We start from the raw sequence: 27,924 nt of genomic DNA on the forward strand, positions 1-27,924 counted from the left end.
AATGGGAGGAAACCCATACAAATACGGAGAGAACAAACAATCTCTTTACAAATGTTGACCTGGATGGGACTTGAACCCAGGACCCCAGCGCTGCAAGGCTGTAGTGCCAACCATTGGTGTTGTGGTCCAATTTCATGGCACATCGCACACATGGCACAGGATTGGGATGCAAGAACCATCTATCTGCCAGCTGAATTACAGCGCCGGCATTGTAAGAGTTCTAACAGTACCAACGTCGCAGTTCGGCCGCCAAACATGACCATGTTCACATACTGTATTTTTACTGTGTTTTGGTGGTAAATAGTGCCAGCCTCTGCACTGTAACAGTGTTATCGCTGAGCCCTCTGCCAATATGATCAATAGTATCTTTGTTTTATCACACAATGTACTGTACTGTAAGCACAATATTCATCTGAAATATCAGAAAACAAAGGAAAAGCAGACAAGTGTAAAACAAGAGAACTGAGCAGGGTGTAAAAAGATTCCAAGTTGTATTTACGGTAGATATCAACGCTGTATTTCTTAAAGGAGTATTGTAATAATAAGATAACATTTATGTATGCTAGATTTTTGGGCGTGGGACGACTTATCACGTGAATGAGGGTCCCATTTTGATATTGTACCTGTGTTTGCGAATTGAGCCATCCCACAGGGAACGGAAATAGATACGGATGCCACATAGACCCCAAATACTTACCACGGATCCTGAGAACATCACACATTTGTGCACATGTACCCTTACTCTGTATGTAATTTCTATAGAAGGATGCTTGTTAGCACAGACCTATACATTCGCACTGTCAGTGATAAGCAGAGGCAATGTGGATGTGTCAGAAAGACCATCTTAAGGATGTGATATATGATGACAGGGAGAAAAAAAAAAACTAAATATGTTTTCCTTCACATAAGGTTTTGTTCTGAGCACATTAAGGATCCTGTCCAATATACAGACATGAAGTGCGTGGTACGGAAACCAGTAAATTGATTCCATACATTCAGGAAGAACATTCCAGCTGAGGCTTCTCTGCACACTCCTGTTCATTTACACTACAGTCGCCTTCTACTCAAGCTGCACCAGCAAAATAACGTAGAAAAAAAAAGGTAATTTGGTTAGTTCTATGTGCTTAACCCCATAATCATTATATCCTATTAGCCTTACAAAAGTGATAGACTAGTCAGGAGAAAGGAGGGCGCTACTGGCAGATTGCAGCTTCCTGTATCTCAGTGTCTGCATGTGGCTAAATCTCAGATAATCATTATTCAGGGATCGTGGCAGTCATTTCATTTTTAGAAGCTTTGTTAGTTGGGGATTTATTAAATAACTTTTTAACAATAGTTATAAATCTAAGCAATTTTCCCTTATTTATATATACAAGGACTTTAAAAGTTCTGTGCACTTTCCACTTTGCGGTCAGACTTGTGAACAAACTCCTGACATTTCTGCTTACAATAAACCAGCACAATTATGAACTGTAGCATAGGGTAGGCGACTGTGTCCTTATGTTCTACAATTAACATCCCAAGATATTGGCAATAAAGCATGGGCTAGCCTTTACTCCTCACACCCTGCATTCCTGCGGACACTTGGGGTACATTAACTCACCCGGTCCTGGATCCATACTGTCCAACGAGGATGAAGTCCGGCGCGATTCACCAAGATCGTGCCCCCGATATCCTGCATGTGTCGTTTCCCCGCTGAAGTCCACCGGAGTTCACCTTCTTCTTCCCGGTGTATGTGAGTGCATTGTCTTGCGACACAATTTGAATTTTGAATCCCGCGCTTAGTCCGAATCATTCGGGTTTGCCCGACGACCACGCCCCCTGATTTGTGTCGCATTAAAGTTGGCGCGATTGCGCAAAAATCCGATCGCGTGTGGCAAAAAGCCACTAGTCGAAAACCCGACGGAAATGCGGTCCGCGGACCCTAAGTAAACGTGCCCCCTTGACTTCTATGGAAGTCTGAGGTCCAAAGACGAGAAAAAGATGATGCATGCTACATTTTATTTTGCGCAGATTGCAGGTCTGTGAAAATACTCTAACATGTGAAAAGCCACATAGAATGCAATTGGCCAGTATGCCACCCAAGATTTTGATGGATCGCATACACAAGTGAAAAACACCATAGGTCCAACTGGTTGTCGTTACAACATTGTTAGGTATCACCTTTATTAAATTTATATATCCTTTAAGTATAACAAAGTTTCAAGGTATAAATTTGCACACAATTCGCTACATACACCAGCACCTTTTACATTGATCTTAATATCACAAAATCCGTGCAACGCTCCTGATGTGGTGTGTGTCGAGAGTGAAATCTACTTGCTTGTTGCTGGCACAGATATCAGACCGTTATCATTTATGGTATAAAACTATAAATTAAGATAAGGTTAGCTGCGGCTGGGGGTCCCACCTACACTGGAGCCGGATGTTCAGAAAGGTGTGACGTTTGCACATAATATTTGGCATAAATCTATACTGCCTTCTCAGGAGTAGAGATGAGTGGGCCCAAATGTTAAGTATGGGTCCAGGGGTGTCCTGCATGCTATATGAAACCTCTATCTACTAGCCATGGCTGTGATTGACCAGTGGGGGACAGTAGACAGTAACTCAGACTTATTGGCGGCCAGGCAACCAATCCGGCAAATTGACACCCCATTTGCCGGATTGGTTGCCTGGCCGCCAATAAGTCTGAGTTACGCAGGATGCACACAAACCCGAACTTAAAAAGCAATCCCACTCATCTCTACTCAGCAGTCATTCTTTACATCCTTACCGGTCTAATTTTAAAAGTTGATAACATATATTATCCACTATAGGCAGACATTTGGGAAAAGGCTGATTGTGGTGTCCTTCAATGTCTACTCTCATTGACACTTCTGTAACTCGCAAGTCTTAAGTTCGGACAAGTTTTATGTACATTTTCATACAAGCATAAATAGCATCACAGAGTTTTATGAACAATTCATTATTATTCTCAATGAAGTGACTTGCACCAAAAACATAGGAAATAAAACACTGAACTAATCAGGAGCCGGCAGCCACAGATGATGTACTAGTTAAGTAATGATAATGGCAGCAGTATGCATCACTGTCCATTCCTGCACGCCATCCAGAATGACGACAATGCTGGGGAAATTATGTGAGCGTTTGATGAAGACGGCACAGAGAAATGAAGATCCAGGCAGCAGCCGGCAGCATTATAGTCATAAATAATTGAATAGAAGCAGCTCACCTTACTTGTACAGCCATAGGAGTATGTCAGGAAACAGGTGTCTCAGTGTTGCCAGTGTGTTACCAAAGAAACTACAAAATAAGATGGGAAATGGCTTATTCTATTGTGTAGATAGAGGTAATGGAGCAAGCAGCAATAGAGGACGACATGAGACACAGAATGTTCTAGGGAAGATCGGGCTGAATATAAAACAAATAAAGGTAAACATATAGGGATCATTTATCTTAGGATTTTTATTTTTTTTCTCTCATATTTACAACTTTTTTGTCCACTGACAAAGTCTCAACCCAGGGTCGGCTCTAGGTTTCAGTAGGCCCCTTGGCGACAGAGCCTCTGTGGGCCCCTTTGCAGTAAACTCATAGCGGCATTAAAAATTCAGAAACTAAAACAGTTTTAGTTTCTGTTCCCTAAAATATTCCCTAGTTTATAATACCAAACAGCCCCCTCATGGGTATTTTACATAAAGACCCCCTTACACCTTATGGATTCATTAGATACAGCCTTATGTGCGACCCCCACCAGCTCTGGGCCCTGGCACTTGCCCAGGTACACCCAGTGCAGGGCCAGCACTGTCTCAGCCTGTCCTTTGGTGTCACACGTGGGTCTATTCTCAATGAAAAGATGTGATCTGGTGGCTCTGGAGAAATTCAGATCTCCTAATAGGAGTTGTAGAGGTTAAAATTAAAAAGCCATTTAGACAATGAAAAGACGGGAAAAGTGAATTCATTTCAGTGAAACAGTTGTCCCTATTTGAGGTGTTAGTTCCTGTTTAGAGCCAAAGCAGGTGTCATTTCAAACAAGCTCCATTAAAAAATTTGACTTATTTTAGAATGATAAAAAACACAAATATTCCATCCCTTTTTAGAATGGATGGCACACGACCAAACTAAACGCAAGACCATTTAACTGACTGTGCAACCAATTCCCTTAAAAACTAGAGCATGTCCTGGTCTCTATTCAGAATGTTTTTCCTGGATCATTCAAATATAGTTAATTTGACCTTTATCCAATTTGACCTTTATCACAGATTATTGCCTCGTCCATGTGCAGATATTAGATAACTGCCAATCACTATCTTGCACCCACATGTGATAAGACAGGTATTATGTATCATTTGTTCTCTTTTTGAGACCTTTTTTGAAGTTGGCTGAAGTCAGGTTTTCTTTGTCTCTGTTTGGCGGGTTTTATGACTTTGCAACTATTTAGGTGCCTTGATGGGAGCATGGTCTCAGTTTTACTTTGTTTTGTACCTAAAAAGTCATCTGCTCTAAAAAAAAAAAAAAAGATGCAAAGAAAACGTCTTGGAAAGATACATTTAGGAACACACAGACACGCCCACCAGCTAACTTCTTAAAGGGGTTTTCCCACAAAGGAAAGTTAGGCCCTACTTGCTGATCAGTGGGGACATTGTTGCAAAAATGCACCCAAACAACCCCCCCCCCCAAAAAAAAAAAAAAAAAATATCAGAAATCCACAAAAAGGAGAAGAAAAAAAAAAGGTCAAAATAAAGATACAAGTCCCCCACAGTGAAGAACTTTTTTTTACTATAAAGTAATAAATGTTATTCAGTTGCATACTGGGAAAATTCTCATCCAAATTCTGCCTGGGAATTGTGTTTTATGCATTGCCAAGGAGAAGAATCCATGTGAGACTGATGACATATTCTGTGTGAAGGAGTTAGTGCTGCAGACACCCTCGTGTATGTAATGGGATGACTCTAGAAATTACTGTAAAAATATGAAGCTACCAGGCAAGTTTAATATTAGTATGTTTATTGATCAATGGGCTGTGGACTTACTGCTCAACCAGACAGGCTGAGTGACCCTAATTTTCAAACAATACACCATGTAGAGGGATATAAACTTCATTTTGATAGGATCACAAGGCCAATTATCTCTCAGTGTGACAAGGTACCAGGTCCAGGTACAAGGTCCAGCCAGCCCAGGTAGGTGGGGAAATGGTGGTACAAAAAGTTCAGACAGAGAATAGTCAAAGAACAGTCAAGTTTCAGGGCAGGTGGTGTTGTAACTGTTTTTGGATACAAGCCAAAAAGGTCAGGGTGTCCAGCTATAATTCAAAGTGCAGTTTTGCAGGGATAGTCACATGTGGGGCAAAATGCCTTCTAACTTGTCAGAGATTGCAGAAGGAGGCTTTTAAATGGTCCAGATGCAGCATGTATAACAGGTCAGCCAAAGGGAGAACAACCTACATCCTGACAGGACGGTGCTACAGCCAAGGAAGGGGGGGGGGGACTACGGCAGCCTGGAGAATGCACTAATATAACAGCTATAGATGTCAATTATAATTATATATACATAATAGTTTAACATACGTATATAATAATAGTATACATAATAGTGAGAGCTTGTTTTTGGTAGGATTAAATTGATTTTTTTTAATGGCCTTTACCATATGGGTACAAAAATTATTGACTGATAGTTCAGTTGAGGCAGCTATGAATGTAGCGATACTGTATTGGTGTAATTTTATGGCACGTAAAATCAGAGAAGGATTAAGATTGTGGGGGCCTCAGGGCACAAAATCTGGTGAAAGCCCCCCACAGAATGTATCCCACACAGGGTACATATTTGACGCCCATGTAATAGGTAGGGTCCCCCCTTAGTCAGTAATCCATGTAAGACAGATTCCCCCCTTAGGCCTCATGCATAAAAACGTGTAGGCACAATTTATGGCTGGATCACGGTCCCCATAAATGTCTACAGTGCCCCTGTAATTAATATACAGCCCTCCCATAATTATGAAATATACAGCCCCCAGTAATAAATATACAGCCCCCTAGCAATATATATGTACAGCACCCCAGTAATATATACAGCCCTCCCGTTATACTTAAAGCCCTCCAATAATTATAAAATTTGCGGCCCTCCATAGTGAATAACTAGTCCCCAGTGTATAATATAGCAGCCCCCAATTAAAATAATAAATCTGTACTCACCTTCTCCATTTCCCTGATGGGCAGCAACCTCCTCCTCTTTGGAGATGCTGGCATCCTGCTGCAGGTGACGCAGGGTGTGATGTCACTGAGTGCTGGTGCCAGGATGCTGCTCAGTGCTCTATGGCTCTGCCATAGACACAAGTGTACCAGCTACCGCCTGGTTCTCTGAACCGGGTGGTGAGCCAAACTTGTACTTGTACATAGTATGCAATTTGGGGAGGCCATGTGACCACCCAAATCACCCCCCACTTGGTGGGGGCCCAATTATGGGCAAAGGAAGTGCAGAAAAGTCAAGCAAGAATCGCATACTTTGAGTAATTTATGGAATATTTGGTCAACACATTTTTGTCCCATAACTCTATGGATTGATAAAACGAGAAGCCTTGCATCATGAAAACATTGCCTTTTATGTAAAATAATGAAACAATTCAACAACTTACATTTTGTTGTCCACAAAAAAGGAAGCCTCAGATAACACACACTTACTATACGTATTGCACATTGTAAGGATGCATACAATTGCCAGTATATGATGTAAACATAACCTAAGCAATTTTAGACACTGGTGACCTTCACATGTATGTTGAGACGTGCCCTTGCCCTCTCTCTTCCACCCCTATCTAATGGTAAAAACAATTACGTAACATTTAATATCAATGGAAGGCATAACTTTACATACATAGAATTCTACAGTAATTATTTGCCTTGGCTTCCTATTTTAAAGGGGTTATCCCATATAAATAAATATGGGGCGGGCTTTTTAAAAATAATAAATGTGTACTCACCTATCTCTCAGCATCGTAGGGCGCTGGGATATGGAGTCAGATGTGAGTGGCCGTGCCAGCCGGAAGCACCAGAGGAGGTGAGTACATGTTTCATTTTTAAAAAGACCGCCCCACCCCAGCCCTAAGTTATTTATTAATCTCGAATAACCTCTTTAAAGGAATACAAGGAGAAATTATCCAAGTTTAGGATTGTATAGCAGCAGCCAGTGATTTCCATCCATGTAATGATTCATCTCTGTGTGTTTTAGCAATAATCGCTCTTTTCTGGACGTTGGAGGAAACACCTGATAATCATCATGCACTGTCTTGCAGATCCTTTGTAAGGTCACATCTGGCTACAACACAATGCAGGTTGTTATGAGTTGTCCAAAAGTAAACCTTTCCATTCTGCACTACATGGAGGTATGATAACTATAGAGAATGCAGAGATGGGGGGGAATTTATTACACACCGGCACACAAGCATATGACAATTGTCATGCCTCCACGACCCGGTGTATGCATCAAGAGGCTCAGGTTGACCTGGCGTAGTTTTGTGTAAAAGTCTGCAAACTAAAGTTTTGAAAAAGTTTGCAGGCAGAGGATTTTACAAAATATGCAGGCAAGGGTGCAGGAACGCTCTGTGCTAACCTACTTTGCAGCTGGTCGCACCACTTCACGGCCCTGCCCACACTACCGTATTTTTCGGACTATAAGTGCGCCTTATATATGAACCGTACTTACAGACAACAGCTGCCTTGAACTGTGCAAAGGTCTGCCACCTGCTGGTCATTCATCCTTATAATCCGGTGCACCTTATATATGAACCTAGACGTTTCAGCAGGCATTTATTGATGGTGCGCCTTATACTCCGGTCTCCTTATAGTCCGAAAAATACTGTACTTGCAGGTGGCGCAGTTGTAATAATAAATCACAAATTTCACAAGAATTTGCTATTATTTCAGGGCTTCTACACCTGAAACTGGCACAGAAGAACTGATAAATCTCTCTCACAGTGCCGGGGGGCCCAGATGTATCCATTATAGATAGGTGGGTAAATACTGTGACAGATTTTTCATAGGGGCACAAAAGGTTAAAGGAAATGGAACATCAAAATCAAGCATGTACAAACTAGGGACACTTACTCATAGATCCAGGCACTGTGACTGTGGTTTGTTATCCATGCCCTCTTTTTAGCTTGGAAAATACTTTTGAGGCGTTTTACCATTTTAACAACACAGTGGTTTATCCATCAGGAGATTATGGCCCAACCTTCCCTAATTGTGGATAAGTTCTCACTAACAAATGGAGCGGCAGGACCAGCATGTATGCATGCGCAACTACAGCAAGCACAATATAAAGTGCGACAATAGGACACACAAGAAGGTGGGTCAGCAGGTACTACTGGGGTGTGGAGTAGCCTTTGGTAGCCTGGATAGGCTAATATACACTCCAATAGCCTCAGCCAATAATGTGCATATATCCAAGATAAAGTTTATATCAGGTATATACTGGATGCACTGCAACCAACCCAGGAAGGTGCAGAACATGTGATGTGGACATGTGAACGGACTGATTAACCCCTTACCAACGCACGCCGTACTAGTACGGTGCTCGTCGGGTCCCGGTGCATGGAGAGGGATCGCGGGCTGAGCCCTCTCCGTAGCCGGTAAGTCTTTGCTGCATATTGCAGCAAAGCCTTGTCGGTAACACCCGAGATCGGTGCTGGCAATGCTGGAGGCTGCTTCAAAAAAATTGGTGGCGCAGCATCCTCAGTGTTACTTACGAAACTTCGTTTTCTGCTTGTGCAAAAAAGTCTCTGCAGTCTGCCAATGATTTCAATGGCAGAGGGATTTTACCATGTATTTTTCCTGAGAAAAATCCATGGCAATATCCTCGGTTTACACTTGCCCTTTAAGGATACCATTTGATGCATTATGAAGCAAACATACCTTGGGAATGCTGTAGCTACAGTGATGCAGAATCTTATCTTAGTTAATCCCTGAGTTGAGTCATTTTGTTGTAAAAACAATTATAACATTCGGGACCTTGGGAAAGCTGGCTGACATAAACACATTGGACACGGGAGCTTGTAATTACAAATGGAGGTTAGTCAAGACATGACTAAGCAACCTGAGCTGGATCACACATACACAGCAGCTGGGGGATTGTGCAGCAAGGATTCTGCCTTCAGGCACAACCCAGGGTTTACATCATCCTCTCCTGTAGTAAATAACTAATGTGCTAGAAGAAGCGCCGAACCAGCCATAGAAGCGACAGAGCTCCATTATTATAATATTATATCTGTTTTATCAGCAAAACCACTCAGCACAAGATATGATCCTGCATCAGTGTAGCTACAGCAATCTCAAGGTATGTTTGCTTCATAATGCATCAGAACAAATGGTAGGTTTTCTTTAAGGAATAGTAAGTCTAAAGGGCAAACCCTTTAAGGTGCCACCTTGAACCCTCCATTTGAGAGTGAGCAATGAAGACGAATAAGCCGAGAACTAAATAACAATCTAAGTATGTCTACATTACCTTGAATTTTATATTTTAACAATACTTTAATAAATATTAAATACTTTCCATATCTTCATATCGGAAACAAGCAAACAGTACTGGACTATAAATGCAGAAATATTTTCTGACAACTGAAAGCACAATAATACAATTCAATACTCAGCGCTATATACAGTTCATCTCTATTTGCTGTACAAAATAAAGATCTAGAAAGGAAAGGTTTCATCATTGTTATCCGGACCAAAACTTCCTAGAATTCACAATTTGCTTGGCCACGTTCTGACCCTTAGAAAAAGTCAACATTTCAGCAATGCCGAGAATTTACTGTGTGGAGAATAAGGGCTAACAGGGACCCCTAACATGAATAAACAATGCATAATAATCCATGTGAGGAGGCTATAGGAATATCCGGTGTTTCACAAAGATACAATGTGTCAGAGTCACTTATTACAAATGGACATTCCTAATCTTTATTGGCAGGACAAGTATTTACTATAGTAGTAGCAAACGTGATTCATGTTCACCATTGTTTATGTGAAACCTGGGCAACTAAGGGCTCAAGCACAAGGCTGTAATACAACTATGAAACTGCATTATGGCTTCTATATATCTGTACAAGTCCGCTACAGTCTATCCCCTGGATTCTATTTCTTGTATTCTGTTAGATTGCATAGAAACTGAAAAATACCGTATATACTCTAGTATAAGCAGAGGTACCGAATTTTAACACACATCAAAAAAATGGTAAACCTATTGACTCGAGTATAAGCCTAGGGTGGAAAATACATTGGTCACAGCCTCCACCCCGTATACAGGCAGTCCCCGGGTTACGTACAAGATAGGGTCTGTAGGTTTGTTCTTAAGTTGAATTTGTATGCAAGTCAGAACTGTATATTTTATAATTCTAACTCCAGACAATTTTTTTCTGGTCTCTGTGACAATTGGATTTTAAAAATGTTGGTTTGTCATAAGAACCAGAATTACCAATAAAGCTTCATTACAGACATCTTTAATAACTGTTATTGCTGTTTATTGTAGCCTAGGGCTAAAGTACAGTAAATTACCAATATCCAGAGGTCCGTTTGTAACTAGGGGTCATCTGTAAGTCAGGTGTTCTTAAGTACGGGAACGCCTGTGTAGCTATTTAGCCCCTTGCCCCCAATATATAGACTGTCAGCCCATATCCCTCAGTATATAGCCTGCCAGCCCATAGCACATGTCATCTTCTTGCTTCAGATGCTCCGCTGCATCTCCGGGTACTTTTCGGTGCCTCTTCTACTCCTTTGGCTCCCCGCGCATGCCTGGCACACACAATGACGTCAGCAGCTTGCCGACCTCATTTTCGAACCGAAGGGCCTGAAGATGAGCAAAAGAGGCACCGGAGCTTCCGAAGCAAGAAGGGGACCTGGAGAACGCGTGTCGGAAAGGCGAGTGCAGCGTTAAACTCGAGTATAAACCGAGCTTGGTTTTTTCAGCACAATGTTTGTGCTAAAAAAAATACCTCTGCATATATACATTTTTTTATATATGATATATTTGATTTACATGCGCAGTGGGACAATGGAGCCTTATTGTTTAGAATCGATGAGGAAGAAAAATTACACAAACAAATAATATTTTAAGAATTATTCCAAATATGCTGTCTTCATAGTAGATGGTAGTATGGGTTCAAATGTGAAGCATATTAAACATATGAAGCCTTACTCAATATACATGTTGGGGTTTGTCCAGCCACAACAAGTTAGCCTCTATCCACAGGTTAATGTTAATGTAAAATAGTAGAGCTGTGAAAAGTTGATATGAAAGTCTGACAAAACTCTGACAATTTACCAATCAAAAACACCCAATTTTACATTCAGTTTGTGGCCAATTGTCCTAAGTGGGGGGGGGGGGGGGGGGGGGTTTGGCATAAAAGGTTTGCAAAGTAGCTTATATTTTCTTGTTGCATAAGACCAGAAAAGGTAAAATGAAATAAAGGTATTCTTTTTCCTGGAATAAATCAAAAGCCACATCTTGCATTTCAGGCGCATGGAATGGAATAGGAAAAACTCAGTTTAGAAATCATGCTTGCGCTGAATGTATTTTGTTGTGTTAAGAACAATACACTTCACTCAAAAAGCGGCAGGGAATTGCTGATGGCGACTTTAGAAGCCGGTGACTACTGAGACGCACTGCTACGGGGGATACAAACAACAAAACTGTCCTTAACTATAGGTCACAGCCACAGAGCTGCTGTATGCACATTAGAGCTATCCTATGCTGTATGTCTATTACAAGCTGTGTAGTCATCAACACTTACAGCTTAATTAGAAAATTCATAGAGTTATGCATATATTTTATTTTTTTTTACTATGGGAGATAAGTTTCAAAGTTACAGATTCCCTATTTCCCCAAAATTAAGAACTAGTGCAATTTATCCAAGCTTAGAAATACAAGACCTACTTGGAGTCATTGCCACATCTATCCCCACACCACACATTAGTATAAGTCGATCATTTAGATACTGCAAGAGGTTGTGACATGGGTGAAGAATTCATGGGTTAAAAATTAATGGGATAAAAATCCCTGACTGTTGCATTGCAAATCTGCTACGAGCAGCTGCCTGAATAAGTAGGGATCATTGAAGGAAAGTTCTATTGCTAAACAAGAGAGAATGGGGCTAATATAATAATTCTTTATATAGCGCACACAGATTACGCAGCGCTGCACAAAGCATGTCAAATTGGTCCCTGTCCCAATGGGGCTCACAGTCTAAACAACCTAACAGTATGTTTTGGAGTGTGGGAGGAAACCGGAGTACCCGGAGGAAAACCAAGCAAACATACAAACTCCAAGAGAACATACAAAACTCTTTGCAGATGTTGACCTGGGTGGGATTCGAACCCAGGACCCCAGCGCTGCAAGGCAGAAGTGCTACTCACTCAGCCACCATGCTAATAGAAACAGGGTCACAAGAAATTCAGAGGTTGTAGAGTTATAAGGATGTTAAAGAAGTTGTTGACACAATGGTCTTTTAATAAGAAAATAGCTTTTTTGATAATAAATTGCAGGATTGTTAAATTTACCATAGATTGTTGTACATAGAACTAGAGTCACAAGACTTTCTTGATGGAATTCAGAGGTTTATACTGATGCATGTGATCACATGACTTCAGCATATTAATAAATATTGATTTTTTTTTCTATTCAGCAATAAATGTGAATTCTTGTTCACGGAAAAATAAGGCTTCCCCTGAAAAGAAGACCGACTGCCTTGTTATGAGCAAAAATTAATATAAAGGACACTGTCTTATTTTTGGGGAAACACCGTAGGTAGGAGATAGTCATATAGAAATTGTGTTTTATCTGTGAAATATATCCAGTATAAAAAAAAAAATAAAAAGATCAAGGAAGTGCCCAGTTTAACAACCCAAATGGCTTACGGTAAGTGAAGTAATGGAGAATCTAATGGAGAATTTTCCATAAGAGGGCATTCCTGCAGCTGAGTGGAAACTTAAAGGCCATGCATTCTCCACTGGGGATTCTGGGAAAAGTATAAAAATAGGTTTTCCAGGGTATTATAAAGAAAGTCTTTTTCAGAAAGTCTAATGCCATAATGTGGCTTATGGTAAAAAAAAAGTCCAGATAAATAATCTTTGCCTAAATTCACTGACAGGTGATAGGGAGACCTTTACAGTCTGTAAGGTGGATATACAATGACCATTTGATTAAAAAAAAACCCAAAAAAATAATATTTACTATTAAGGAACTACGCTCATTGAACATTGCTCTTGATCGGCCTGAAGCCCATTCTAGAGTGGGAGGAGCTGAGCATATGAATATTTATTTAGTATAAATTGTCATCTATATCATACATTGGGGCACATTTACTAAGGGTCTGTGGACCGCATTTTTATCGCATTTTAACTGGGGTTTTTGGCGCACGCAATTAGATTTTGGCTTTCATGCGACATAAATCGGGAGCATGGCCGACGGACAGCTCGACTGATTCGGACTAAGAGCGGGATTTAACATTCGAAATTGTGTTGCAAGCCATGCACTCACATGCACCGGGGAGAAAAAGCTGAACTCCGGCGGACCTGAGCGGGGAAGAGACACATTCAAGAGATTGGATGCACGATCTTAGTGAATCGCGGCAGCTCCGAATTCTCGTCAGACAACGCACCTCGGAGACTGGGATGGGCAAGTAAATGTGCCCCATTGTTCTTGCCTTAGGCCAGTGAGTATTCCTTCAAGAAATCTTCCTATTGGATTAGCATAATGGTGAACCTAGTCACCTATCAAGCCAAGGTCTTAAAGGGGTTGTCCAGTGGTTGAAAAACATGGTTCCTTTCTTCAAAAATTAGGTCCACAGCTGACCATGGTTTGTTGTGGTATTTCAACTCAGCTGTATAGAAATGAGTGAGACTTACAATATATCATACTATCCTTAGACAGGTGACGTGCTATTTTCAGGAGGAAGCTGGAAACATTTTTTTCATCCTCTCTAGGTTTATATGATTCTGGGATGGTGCAATTCAATATATTGATGCGGGTTGATTTATTATTTATTTTCAAAGACATGAGTCCCAATATACATGTACCAAATCCATACCACCCAAATGTCCCGGATTCAGTGGGACAGGCCCAGATTTGGAGCTGTGTCCCAGCCAGTGGGATGTAATTTCCCTGGACATGAACAAAAGAGTTGCATACAGGGATAATTCAGAGGATCTCTGTGCCTCTCCTACTGCAGTGTGTAGGCCTGTTGTTATGATGTCATCAAGAAGAGCAATCTTTTCCTACATGTGCTTTATTTTCTAAAATAATAAAAATTATAAAACTACAAAAAAGAATATAAACAAATATGACAACAATAAAAAGTCAAGATTGAGATGAACAACATGGAAAGATGTAGTGCATTCTCACTTTTGATGTAATCAATATCTGATTTAATAAAAACCTTGATATGAATATTTCAGTATACATTATGCTATTCCTTTCTGTAATAATCATCACCAGCTTTGAGAATCAATAGTCATTTTCAGCTGTAATGAGATGTTTAGTTCTCAAGGCACAATAGCTGGAACACGGACAAGTTTCTAATTCCAGGTGGAGCATTCAGTGATCCACAGCAGTGTCAAGTTTTCCAGTCCACTAGGCACACCCCGCCAACCATTGCAAAATAGTTACTGACACTTTGATTTGGCATCTACATGCTGCCACCACTTTCTCAGAGGTCAGACACAACATTTTATTCTAGATAGAAAGGAAAGTCTTTTATCTGGTAATTACATGTAACGTATCAATCAACTAAGGGTGGCTTCTAGTGGCATAACTAGGAGAGACAGAGCCCCATAGCAGACTTCTGAAGGGGACCCTCTTCCATCTTAAAAATATACATATTATCCTATATACATAAACATACAGTTCATCACTTATACACACACATGTATACACTGTTACACACATATAGAGCATATACACATCACATATACACATACAGTGCCATATACAGACATACAGCTTATATACACACATAACGTACTGTATATATACACACACACCATACACCATATACACATACAGCATATACACATCACAGATACACACAAATATACAGCATATACACTCACCGGCCACTTTATTAGGTACACCATGCTAGTAACGGGTTGGACCCCCTTTTGCCTTCAGAACTGCCTCAATTCTTCGTGGCATAGATTCAACAAGGTGCTGGAAGCATTCCTCAGAGATTTTGGTCCATATTGACATGATGGCATCACACAGTTGCCACAGATTTGTCGGCTGCACATCCATGATGCGAATCTCCCGTTCCACCACATCCCAAAGATGCTCTATTGGATTGAGATCTGGTGACTGTGGAGGCCATTTGAGTACAGTGACCTCATTGTCATGTTCCAGAAACCAGTCTGAGATGATTCCAGCTTTATGACATGGCGCATTATCCTGCTGAAAGTAGCCATCAGATGTTACAGAGTACATTGTGCTCATAAAGGGATGGACATGGTCAGCAACAATACTCAGGTAGGCTGTGGCGTTGCAACCATGCTCAATTGGTACCAGGGGGCCCAAAGAGTGGCAAGAAAATATTCCCCACACCATGACACCACCACCACCAGCCTGAACCGTTGATACAAGGCAGGATGGATCCATGCTTTCATGTTGTTGACACCAAATTCTGACCCTACCATCCGAATGTCGCAGCAGAAATCGAGACTCATCAGACCAGGCAACGTTTTTCCAACCTTCTACTGTCCAATTTCGATGAGCTTGTGCGAATTGTAGCCTCAGTTTCCTGTTCTTAGCTGAAAGGAGTGGCACCCGGTGTGGTCTTCTGCTGCTGTAGCCCATCTGCCTCAAAGTTCGACGTACTGTGCGTTCAGAGATGCTCTTCTGCCTACCTTGGTTGTAACGGGTGGCGATTTGAGTCACTGTTGCCTTTCTATCAGCTCGAACCAGTCTGCCCATTCTCCTCTGACATCAACAAAGCATTTCCGCCCACAGAACTTCCGCTCACTGGATGTTTTTTCTTTTTCGGACCATTCTCTGTAAACCCTAGAGATGGTTGTGCGTGAAAATCCCAGTAGATCAGCAGTTTCTGAAATACTCAGACCAGCCCTTCTGGCACCAACAACCATGCCACGTTCAAAGGCATCAAATCACCTTTCTTCCCCATACTGATGCTCAGTTTGAACTGCAGGAGATTGTCTTGACCATGTCTACATGCCTAAATGCACTGAGTTGCCGCCATGTGATTGGCTGATTAGAAATTAAGTGTTAACGAGCAGTTGGACAGGTGTACCTAATAAAGTGGCCGGTGAGTGTATACACCACAATGTGCAGCATAATATGTATATAATGCTGCACATCCTCCATTTTTTAGTGTCAGGTCAGATGACGGGGCCCCCTGACACTGTGGGCCCCATAGCGGCTGCTGTAGTTATCGCCTGGGTGGTTTCTCTTCTAATTAGTGGATATGGACAATGGAAAATAAAGAAAATATTTTATAAGGGGTCTATAATAGAAGGCTTGCGAATCATTAGTAACCCTATACCATGTTATACAGTTTAAAAACTACATATCTAAGGCTATTTATTGTATACTTGAGGATGAAAGGTTCCCAGATTTATGCAAGTTCAATCTTTTTTTAGTATTGGCATAATAATAATAATTATAATATTATTTATATAACGTCATCATATTCCATAGCGCTTTACAAATCATAGGGGACAAATATAATAAAACATGACAGAGCACAAACATTTATATGGAACAAAAGGAGTGAGGTCCCTGCTCGCAAGAGCTTACAGTCTATGAGGGAGAATGGGGTGACACGAGAGGTAAAACGTTTATATAATGGTCCAACCATTCTTCATAAGAGAATAGAACAAAATATAATATAATAAATAGAAGTGCTGTCGCTTGACCCAGTCATCAGCCGTCATCTTATATACAAAGTCCAAGGTGAATGGGACTGCAAAGAAGCCTGAAGCTTGGTGTCAGGTGGTTGCTGGATAACATACTGGAGGAGGACATAGGATGGGTTATAAAGAGAGAGTTTACACTTCATGCAGCTAGCAAGTGTCCTGCCTAAAGAGATGGGTTTTAAGAGCATGTTTGAAACTTTGGAGGTTGGGTGTTAATCTGGGGCAGAGCATTCCATAGATTGGGTGCAGCTCGGGAGAAGTCTTGGAGACGCAAGTGGGAGGTTCGAATTAAGTTAGAGATTACTCAGATCATTACAGTACAGAGAAGTGTCCCATGTAGCAGTAAAGAAATGCAGGGGGAGGGGAAGAGACAGTACAGATAAGTGTCCCATGTAGCAGTATAGAAAAGTAATAATAATAATAATTCTTTATAATTGCTTAACATTAGTTGGAAATTTTTTTTTTGCCTTAGGCTGAGTCTATACCAAAGCAAGAAACAAAAATCCGTATACCCAATCTACTGTATGTAGCAGATGGGCTATGCGCTGTTCCCAAAATATCCCATCCAGCAACTTTGCGCTTCTTGGTTTCCTTATGAAACAAACTTGCGGGATAAATTCAGGGGCATTTGACGGTACAATGTATATTCAAGGTACAAAGAAAATTCTAATGAAAACAGATGCAAAATATAATAAAAGAGTTCTATGTACACTCACCGGCCACTTTATTAGGTACAACTGTCCAACTGCTCGTTAACACTTAATTTCTAATCAGCCAATCACATGGCGGCAACTCAGTGCATTTAGGCATGTAGACATGGTCAAGACAATCCCCTGCAGTTCAAACCGAGCATCAGTATGGGGAAGAAAGGTGATTTGAGGGCCTTTGAACGTGGCATGGTTGTTGGTGCCAGAAGGGCTGGTCTGAGTATTTCAGAAACTGCTGATCTACTGGGATTTTCACGCACAACCATCTCTAGGGGTTACAGAGAATGGTCCAAAAAAGAAAAAACATCCAGTGAGCGGCAGTTCTGTGGGCGGAAATGCCTTGTTGATGCCAGAGGTCAGAGGAGAATGGGCAGACTGGTACGAGCTGATAGAAAGGCAACAGTGACTCAAATCGCCACCCGTTACAACCAAGGCAGGCAGAAGAGCATCTCTGAACGCACAGTACGTCGAACTTTGAGGCAGATGGGCTACAGCAGCAGAAGACCACACCGGGTGCCACTCCTTTCAGCTAAGAACAGGAAACTGAGGCTACAATTCGTACAAGCTCATCCAAATTGGACAGTAGAAGAGTGGAAAAATGTTGCCTGGTCTGATGAGTCTAGATTTTGGACATCCGGATGGTAGGGTCAGAATTTGGCGTCAACAACATGAAAGCATGGATCCATCCTGCCTTGTATCAACGGTTCAGGCTGGTGGTGGTGGTGTCATGGTGTGGGGAATATTTTCTTGGCACTCTTTGGGCCCCTTGGTACCAATTGAGCATCGTTGCAACGCCACAGCCTACCTGAGTATTGTTGCTGACCATGTCCATCCCTTTATGACCACAATGTACCCAACATCTGATGGCTACTTTCAGCAGGATAATGCGCCATGTCATAAAGCTGGAATCATCTCAGACTGGTTTCTTGAACATGACAATGAGTTCACTGTACTCAAATGGCCTCCACAGTCACCAGATCTCAATCCAATAGAGCATCTTTGGGATGTGGTGGAACGGGAGATTCGCATCATGGATGTGCAGCCGACAAATCTGCGGCAACTGTGTGATGCCATCATGTCAATATGGACCAAAATCTCTGAGGAATGCTTCCAGCACCTAGTTAAATCTATGCCATGAAGAATTGAGGCAGTTCTGAAGGCAAAAGGGGGTCCAACCCGTTACTAGAATGGTGTACCTAGTAAAGTGGCCGGTGAGTGTATATGTATATTTAGGACAAAGTAAATCTCAGAACAGTTTAATGGACAGAGGCTTCCCATAACTAGCATTCCCAGGAATATTCGGAAATTCAGAAATTGGTGAACATATGAAGACAAAAAATAAATTTATGTAGTCACAAGCCAATAAGTTTCTGTAAAAAGTCCAGCTTCAGATTTCAAAATCTTTAATTACAGCCCCAATTAATAGAAAGTGACTTGCACATTCTGAGGACAGACTTAGCACAGTCACTTGCTTCTCTTAAATAGAAGCTGGAGTTTGTTGACATTCTTTATTCTGCCTCCAAAAATATTTCAGGGTGACTCCCATTCAGGGAGTTCACAGAATTCAATTACCGTATATACTCGTGTATAAGCCGAGTTTTTCAGCACAAAAAATGTGCAGAAAAACCTCACCTCGGCTTATACACGAATCAATGAAAAAAAAAACAACTTACATGCTCACCTCTCTGGCGCCCCGGTCCTCGCTGTGGCTCCTGGCGGCTCCTCTTCGTTCTTCTTTCTGCTCCATTAGCCGGCAGAGACGCTTTCTTGCAATCTGCCGGCTTGCGCAACCCTATGACGTCATCACCGCCGCATCATAGTGTTGCGCCGGCAGATCGCAAGGAAGCGTCTCTGCCGGCTAATGGAGCAGAAAGAAGACTGAAGTGGAGCCGCGAAGAGCATCAGGGTGCCGGAGGGTGAGTATGTAAGTTGCTGTTTGTTTTAATGTGCTGGGCGGCTGGCTGTATACTACAGGGGGCAGGCTGTATATTACTGGGGGCTGGCTGTATACTGCAGGGGGCAGGCTGTATATTACTGGGGGCTGGCTGTATACTGCAGGGGGCAGGCTGTATACTACTGGGGGCTGGCTATATACTGGGGGGGGGCTGTGACCAATGCATTTCCCACCCTCGGCTTATACTCGAGTCAATAGGTTTTCCCAGTTTTGGGTGGTAAAATTAGGGGTCTCGGCTTATACTTTCGTTGGCTTATACTCGAGTATATACAGTACAACAGTTTTTTTTTTCAAACGGATTAGGAACTTTTTGGGCAACACACTAGATTTTTTTTTCCTTCTAGATTTGGTTAATCACACCACATATTGGGTAATAGCATAGCTATTGCAAACTTGAGGTTGAACCCCAAACCCAATATCAAATCCTGATATAAACATGCATCTGGTGCCTAAGGGTTTGCTCTGGTGCCCCACCAGGGCCTAGAGGCAGAATACCGAAGTGGCTGGCGGTTGCGGCCTAGGGCACGTTGATGTCACGGTGCTTCGTATGGGGACCGGAGGGCTGTTCTACAGCCTGGCAGGTCTCCAGCAGGTGGAGTGTGCAAGAAATATGGAGGGAGAGGCTGAAGTACATTTTTCTCCCTGGGGAAACCCCTGAACATCTGTAAGATGAGTCCCTGGGTAATGGATGGGGAAGCCCGTGGTGCTAAAATGCCGTATCCAGGGATCAGACGGAGGCAATGTTGTGCACATCAACTCACAGTTCTTCATTGAACAATGGGTAGCAGGCAACTGTAACATGTTAAAGGGTATCTAACAAAGTTGTGTTCTTGAAAACCCTCAACAGAAGTTAACCCTGAAAGAAAATCGTGGAGGAAGTGCTGCAAACAATAATTCTTCAACAATTTTTCCACAAGGCTGTAAACTGAATAATTGATGAGGTCTGTTAAAATTTAGCACATAATCTGTTGTTAACAACACCGATTCCAAACAAGAGAAAGCACTACAGTCAGCACAGAGTAAGGGCTCTTTCACATTGGGGGAGATTTATCATTGATTTTGCTGGGCTTTTTTTGTGTAAAAAGTTGCAGAGGGTTTTTGCGACTGATTATCGTGTAAAAGTCGCACAGCACTTTTCTCGCAGCTTCACTATACTGGCATAAACATGGAGCTACTGCTAGTGCAACGCCGTGCAAAGCCAGATTTATGACTTGCGCCTTTTTTAAAAAGTCACAAAGTTACTCCAACCCCCTGCTGGTTTAGGTACAATAAACCTTACTCATCCCCTCCCCCCACTTTGTTGAAAAGTTCAGTGCAGGCACTGCCTTCTCCCATCAATAAATTCTTTCCCTAAAATTTTTATGCCATTGTCTTAGTTGGCCCTGCCCATTGTGGGGTGCGTCGAATGTTAAGAAGACCTGAAGTTTCCCCACACAATGCTCACCGATTCTGGTAAGGACAAGGACTTCCTGTCTGCTCAGGTTGAGATTTGTAGACACTGAGCTGTCAGTCAAAAGAAGGAGGTAGGGTCCACTGGCAGCCTAGGGAAAACTTGACTCTTCTCTTCAGAAGCTGACTCAAGTCTACTCATTTCCATGTCATAATAAAGGGTGAGGTGCCTCAGCGGCAAAAAAATTTTTTTTTAGGTGATATGGGGAGGACTTTTAACCCTTTAACAGCAAGTATTACTTTGTGAATGGTAAATTCTGGTGACAGGACTTTATGCACATGAAGAACCATTATCTTTTATGGTGCAAAACATGTAGCCCATACGTCTTAATGAAAATCCTCATTATAAAAGAGAAAAGTTGTTTTGCTATAGGTGCAGTTAAATATTTAAGCACATGAATAACCATCATCTAACTGTAACCAGATTAACTTGAAACATGCAAATGTCTGGATGTAGACTGCAGTAGATAGATCCGTTCTCTCTACACATCGTTAGAATGGGGATTGCTCTTGGCCAGTATGCAGCACTCTCATATTACACTTATAGTGCGGTGACTCAGTGTAGACCCGGGTAATAATATTTCTGCAGTCCACATAGCAGTAGCCAGTGATAATCATACACACATTAACAGCTGCGGCATCCTGCTTGTGAACGTCTTGTCTTTAAAAGGCAAGGAAGACACTGGTTATTGGGAAAGTCTTTTGCATTACCAGTTAACATTCCTTAAATGGCTCTTTATAATTATTCCAAACCACATTGTTATCCCATGACATTACAACAGGAAGCGACATTCAGATTTATCTTCAGTATCCAAGGCCTTAGAATAGCCAGGATATAGTTATATAACATCCCATTGTTCTACTGCACAATTAGTCAACCAAATCCATTGGAGGGTTCGGGAGGAAGAAATTAACTAAATTTCAGAACCATTTATCTAATTAAATATTCTGTCTCCATGGAAAGAGAGACCGCCGATGGCCAGTTATCATGGTCTATATGGATCATGCAATTAGATGGTGAAGGAGGTGTAGGCACAGGTTGTATTTAGTCTTGAGCCATGGATCACTGGTAACACTGGAAAAAGCATCTCATCCCGCAAAAAAAAATGCCATCACATGGCCACAATAACGGAAAAGCTAAAATGTTATAGCCTACAAAAGGGGCCAATGAGAAAACTAAAATCCTGGCAGCTGCAGGGCGCTCCTTCCCTTCAGAGCCTCGCTGTGCACCCATAAAACAAGAAACGGCCACATGTGGGGGGCTCTGTACCCGGGAGAAATTGCATAACAAACTGTATGAATTTTAGGGCTAAATGAACATTGAACCGACAAAATTTGACCATTCTAAATTTCACCTCCATTTTGATGTAATTACTATAAAGACCTCAAGGGGTTAACAATCTTCCTAAAAGCTGTTTGATAGTTTGAGGGGTGCAGATTTGAAAATGGGTTGATTATATAGGGGGTTTTGATATTAAATATGTAAAATTTAATTCGAAACTGTATTAATCAAAGAAAGGGGGGGGGGGGACTCTCAGAATGTTTGCCGTGGTCACCCAAGAAAGTCACCCAAGAAAGTATAACACAAATTTATTACAAATTTTTCAAAGAAGGAGTATTATGGAATCTTTTTGGTGTGTTTGTTTCTTCTGCACTGGTGATCAGTCTATAAATATGAAAGGGGGGTATCCAATATAAGGTAGCAGAACTCCGTAATCAATAGTGATATTTTATTTAACCGCTGGTACATACAACGTTTCAGCTATCTCCATGTAGCCATTCTCAAGCATAGCAAACAGTGATACAAGGCGAGTTTATATCCCCCGCAGGATGTGACATCATCAGTGAGAAACAAGTTTAAATGACAGTTCATATAAATACATATCAATTCACATTATACAGTGTTGTCAGAATTATAAATAGTGCCTGTGTAACAAATCCCATTATGTATAAAATGTTAATACAAAGTTACCAATGGACAGTCTGCCCGGCGTGCCGTCAAGCCACAGTTTGTAAATACCACCAGAGCGCATGTCCAAAAAGGCTGCTAGGTAACCCAACTCACAAAAGATGATTCATAACATAAATTACAATCGCACACGGCTAAAATGCGACTGACAGCGACACACAGCAAGGAAGGACCAGACCTTATGTCGATGGAGTTGTGATACCGAAGTGACCGGCCAGGACCCCGCAATCTCATCCATGTCACTCAGCATTGTCTAACTCTCGGATATCAACCAAACTCTCACGAGAACCATCAGACGGGTTCAGAGCCATCTTGGAAGTGGATATGCGCAAATTAATTCCATGCTAAGGTAAGTACAAAGAAGTAGTTTCCACACCAGTGTGATGGGTAAAGCCCGCTTAACAAAAAATGCTATATACATGACAGGCTCTTCATCCTTGAGCCCTTATGCATCTACTTGATTATCAGATGGACCGAAAAATCCATTTGTGTTCATCGTTACCATAATCCCATTGGTCGGGATCTCATTCCATAAGCACTGGCGGGTAAAGGGAAGTATATGGTAATGGCATACACATCAGTAGCGTACACAAAAAGACAGCAGCCAACAGGTTCTGTAGTCCAAAGACATAGTATAAATAAGTGGCTGACGGTAAGCACTAGGGTCCGATTGTCAAAAGGCTTAATGTGAACTATTGATTACGGCCCCCTGCATCTGCCACCAGAAAACAGGACACTGGACGTCACAGCAGAGTCCTGCTGCCCAGGGGTCACTTCACCCATGGCTCCCAATGGAGAACAGGAAACTTTATCAGGGTAAGTAAAATATGGGTGACCCTATTAGCATCAAATTAACCAATCCTCCCTTTTTTTTCCCCTGCAGCTTAGTCTCCTCAGATTGACTACATTTATACCCAGCTGCCAATCACAGGCGAACTAAGAAGCCAACCCATGGGGCAGGTGGGTAACCTAAGGGATTCCCTCCTGTGCCCTTAGAGGGCCCTTAAGGTCTCTTTTCCCCATAAAAAAAACAGTTCCATTAAGGATATATTATAATTGTGGCGCCTAATGTAGAGGATTGATTTTCATTATGGATAGGTTGATTATAAGCTGAATGCAATTTAATGAAATGGGAGAACAAAGGGAGGTTAGTAGAATAACATCCCTTTTGAATAACCAAAAAGACAAACAAACAGAAACATAAACTTTGGTAAAACTCCTACATAAAACTACAGGAAACCCATGAATCATTTTAACATGGGAGCTGAGCATCAGTGCATAAATATAATAAAGTTGATATTTTATTATCTTCATATTACGGCTGAGAAATTACACTGCTTAAAAATGCTGATGATGCATATCCAGTGATCATCCAAACTGCATTAGTGTGGTAACAGTTGTTGGCACCATTTGCAACCCATTGGCGCACTTTGCCACGCTGATCTACATTGCTGGAGATGAACTGCTTTATTGTGATGCAACAATTATTATATTGCAAGACATGTCTTTGAATACATAAAAGTTCTGAAAGTAATAATTGTCTAATGACAGTGGACAGTTTACTCGTGCTTATAACATAAGAATATAATTTGCCGAAATAGACATGTCAGTAGTAGTGACAGGCCGTCCATCAGTAGTGCCTGGGGAAAGTGCCAGGATTGCTGATCATTGTTGGAAGAAATTGCTATCCAAGGAAGAACTACAGTGATATTAGCAGGCAGTCTTCAACAATAAATCTGCAACAAGCTCTGCAAAACAGCTTAATAATTTTATCTGCCAGATCTCACAACCTTAAACTATTTTTTTTTGCAACTTTAACACTCTACTCCATCCGTCGGCCCCACCCACTTCTCTCATTTTAGCCGGGGACTTTCCAAACTAGACAGCATCAGGGATAGCTTCAATTTACAACCCTTGCCAGGCACTAAAACCACCAATTGTCTCTCTCGTATAAGCACTTTTTCTACCATTACCGATGAGAAAGTCTCCTCCATACTGTCAAGTTCACACCTACTTGTGCAGTTGGACCTTATCCACAACCTTAACTCTCCTCTTATCTCAGCTCTAACCTAACCCTCTTCCTTTAAACATGTAACTATCACACCTATCTTTAAAAAGCTCTCTCTGAATCAGTCATCTCTGCCAACCTATCGCAGCATCTCAATTCTTACGTTTGCTTCATGGAAGCTCATGGAACAATCCTGTCAACCTTGAATTAGTAACTTAATTTTCCTCCAACTCACTCTTTGACAAGCTACAATCTGGTTTCTGACCTCTTCAATTTACTGAGACTGCCCTACTAGAGTCTCTACTCTCTGCCAAGCACTACTCTTCTTTCCTTCTTCTTAATGTGTCCTCCGCCTTCAACACTGTGGACCATTTTATCCCATTGTAAACTCAATTATCCTTTGGCATCACTAATCTGGTCCTTTCTTGGATCTCGCCATCTCTATCCAACCATATCTTCAGTGTTTCTCTGCCTCTTCAACTCATTGTCCCCTTGTTTGGGTCCACAAAGGCTGTCTTAGGGCTCCCAGAACAGATCTAACGTCACTCCTATACCGTTTTAGATCCATGACCAAAACAACTCTTTTTGAGCCATAATTCAAAAGTGTATATCAGACATATGCTCCGTCGTAATTTTTCTTTCTCAAAAATAATATGGACAAACTTTTCCACATATAGCACACCCTCCCAGAAGACTAATTATTCCTTGCCTAGGATAGCTCATTCAATAATAGAGAACCTAGGGATTCGAGCAGTTAGAAATTATAAATACAAATCTCCCTATATTCATTATAGGCAACAAAAGTAGTAGAGCTTAAGCTAGCTATATTTACAACTAGGGACCCAAGTGTGTATGTTGACTCTGAAAAAACCTTGGTAGAGGTACAAATTGAGCATGTGTGACTGCTGGCAACTAGTGGACTCACCACCAAACTAGTGGGTTTCTTTCGTAGGTACAAGTGACCGTTGTGACATCACATGAGCTCCACACAAGCCTAATACTATCCACAGCTGGCTTTGGAGAGATTACTTTCTTATCCGAAAGAGGCACAAGCGTTGTCACACACATACACCTTCAGCATAGACCCCAATGTTCTTCCTCTATGGCGCTCTAAAATGAAAAATTAAAAACCCACTCCCACCACGGAAGTTTTTAAAACTTTTCGGTTCCGCACATATATCTCCAGTAATTGACAACACAGACATAGCTCTGATTTTATTACTTAAAAGAAATAAAAGTTAATTTTTATACATTTTTCTTTATTCTGATCTAAAGACCTCTTGTTTGCAGAAATGCAATTTGAGTAAACCGACACAATCCCTGGCGCGATCCCCGAAATGTCGGAAAACCCGATGAAAATGCGGCTGCGGGACCCTTCGTAAATAAGCCCCAGTGAATTGAGTTTGTAAATTATGGTTAGTATTTTAAAGCCATCCACAAAAATATCCCCTTCAAACATCTGTGACCTAACCAGGCGATACCATCCCACATGTAATCTCCAATCCTTAAACTCAAAAACCCACCTGTTAAGAATTGCCTACAACACATAATAATTCGCCTGCTATGCTCCCCTATCTAGTGTTACCATCTACCTTTCCATTTAGATTGTGAGTTGTCACAGGCAGGTTAATCTTTCCACCTGTTCTAGTGTACTCTAGTGTTGCAAGTTTTATACCCATTTGTGCTTGTCGAGTTACTTTAGCCGAGATGTTTAGGGGGAAGCCACTGAAATAGGTACAATTCATCTTTAAAGTTTTCATATTCATTAAAATGCCAATCAACTATGGATAATTATATCCCTGCTTTCATCTATAACATCTCAGAAATGATTCATTTACAAACACGCTCATAGTTTTGCAGACGAAGGCAACAATCTGTTAACACTAGTTTACAAGCAAAGTTAGTAAAAATTAAACTGTGGTTAGGAATGTATTTTATGACACTAGAGCTCTATAAAAATACAGGCTGTTTATAGTGTAAATATAATTTGTCAGCCCTGCCTTAGGAAACAATTTGTCCCTGGTGGGGTGAAGAACCCTCCTTAGACGAGCATCAGTTATGGACTGTTTTTGGTGTTTTTCTCTCAGGTTATAGAGGCATAACACTAGTAATAATTATATTATTATTCCCTAATCCCGATTATTTTCACCAATTACAAAATTAGAAAAACAACATTTAAAATTGTATGTGCTTAATAACGAAGTTTGTAAATTTGTGAGAGAAGCCTGGGAAAGTGAGAATATGTTGGTTTTGTGCAGAAACAGATCTTTGGATCACAAAGTTGTAAGATGGGAGACAAAAGGAAAAGACAAGGGTGCTGACCCTGGTGTAGTATGTGGACTTGTTCGGGCGAATCAAAATACTGGTGAAGGAAATGTCCTTACAGCATTGAAGGGAAGTAGTATGCACACGAGCTGAGATCTGATCTAGCCCAGCCGGCGCACTCTGTGATGTCAGAAGCTGTCGCGGACTTGGTGCCGACGAATGTGAAGAAAGAAGAGGCGCACCTGCGCCATGAAGATGAAGAGGAGCAGCTCCGGCCATCGAAATGGTGAGTAGTCAGTTTATTTTTTTTTTTGTATACCCGAGTATAAGCCGAGTGGGGAATTTTCGAGTATATACGGTATAGTTCCACAGAATAATAAGATTTGTAATTGTCATTAAGCCATCTGTAATTAAAAAATTTTCAGACTCAAGTAGATATCTCTCATACACATCCCAATGAGAAAAGGAGATATTACTCCCATATCTTTGTAGCACAGCATCAGAAGCAGTGTAGAGGCCATTATACAGCAGTATTTTCATCCTCAAGACTGTAAGCCCTTGTGTCACCCACTCATCCTCATAGAATGTAAGCTCTTGTGTCACCCCCCTCATCCTCATAGACTGTAAGCTCTTGTGTCACCCCCTCATCCTCATAGACTGTAAGCTCTTGT

General features: G+C 41.4%; 1 protein-coding gene across 4 annotated transcripts in view; it reads right to left on the reverse strand.

Moving 5' to 3' along the window:
- Positions 1 to 27,924, reverse strand: part of SORBS1 (sorbin and SH3 domain containing 1) — a 247,761-nt gene that overhangs the window by 166,124 nt on the left and 53,713 nt on the right. For 2 of the 4 annotated variants that reach the window (XM_072130583.1, XM_072130582.1), the window contains exon 3: positions 3,233 to 3,303. The exons of the other annotated variants lie outside the window; for them this stretch is intronic. The gene's annotated coding sequence lies outside the window, so the exon portion shown is untranslated. The remainder of the gene's footprint in view (positions 1 to 3,232; positions 3,304 to 27,924) is intronic. 4 annotated transcript variants of the gene reach the window in all.

This window comes from Engystomops pustulosus, chromosome 11 (assembly GCF_040894005.1).
Source record: "Engystomops pustulosus chromosome 11, aEngPut4.maternal, whole genome shotgun sequence".
Lineage (NCBI taxonomy): Eukaryota > Metazoa > Chordata > Amphibia > Anura > Leptodactylidae > Engystomops > Engystomops pustulosus.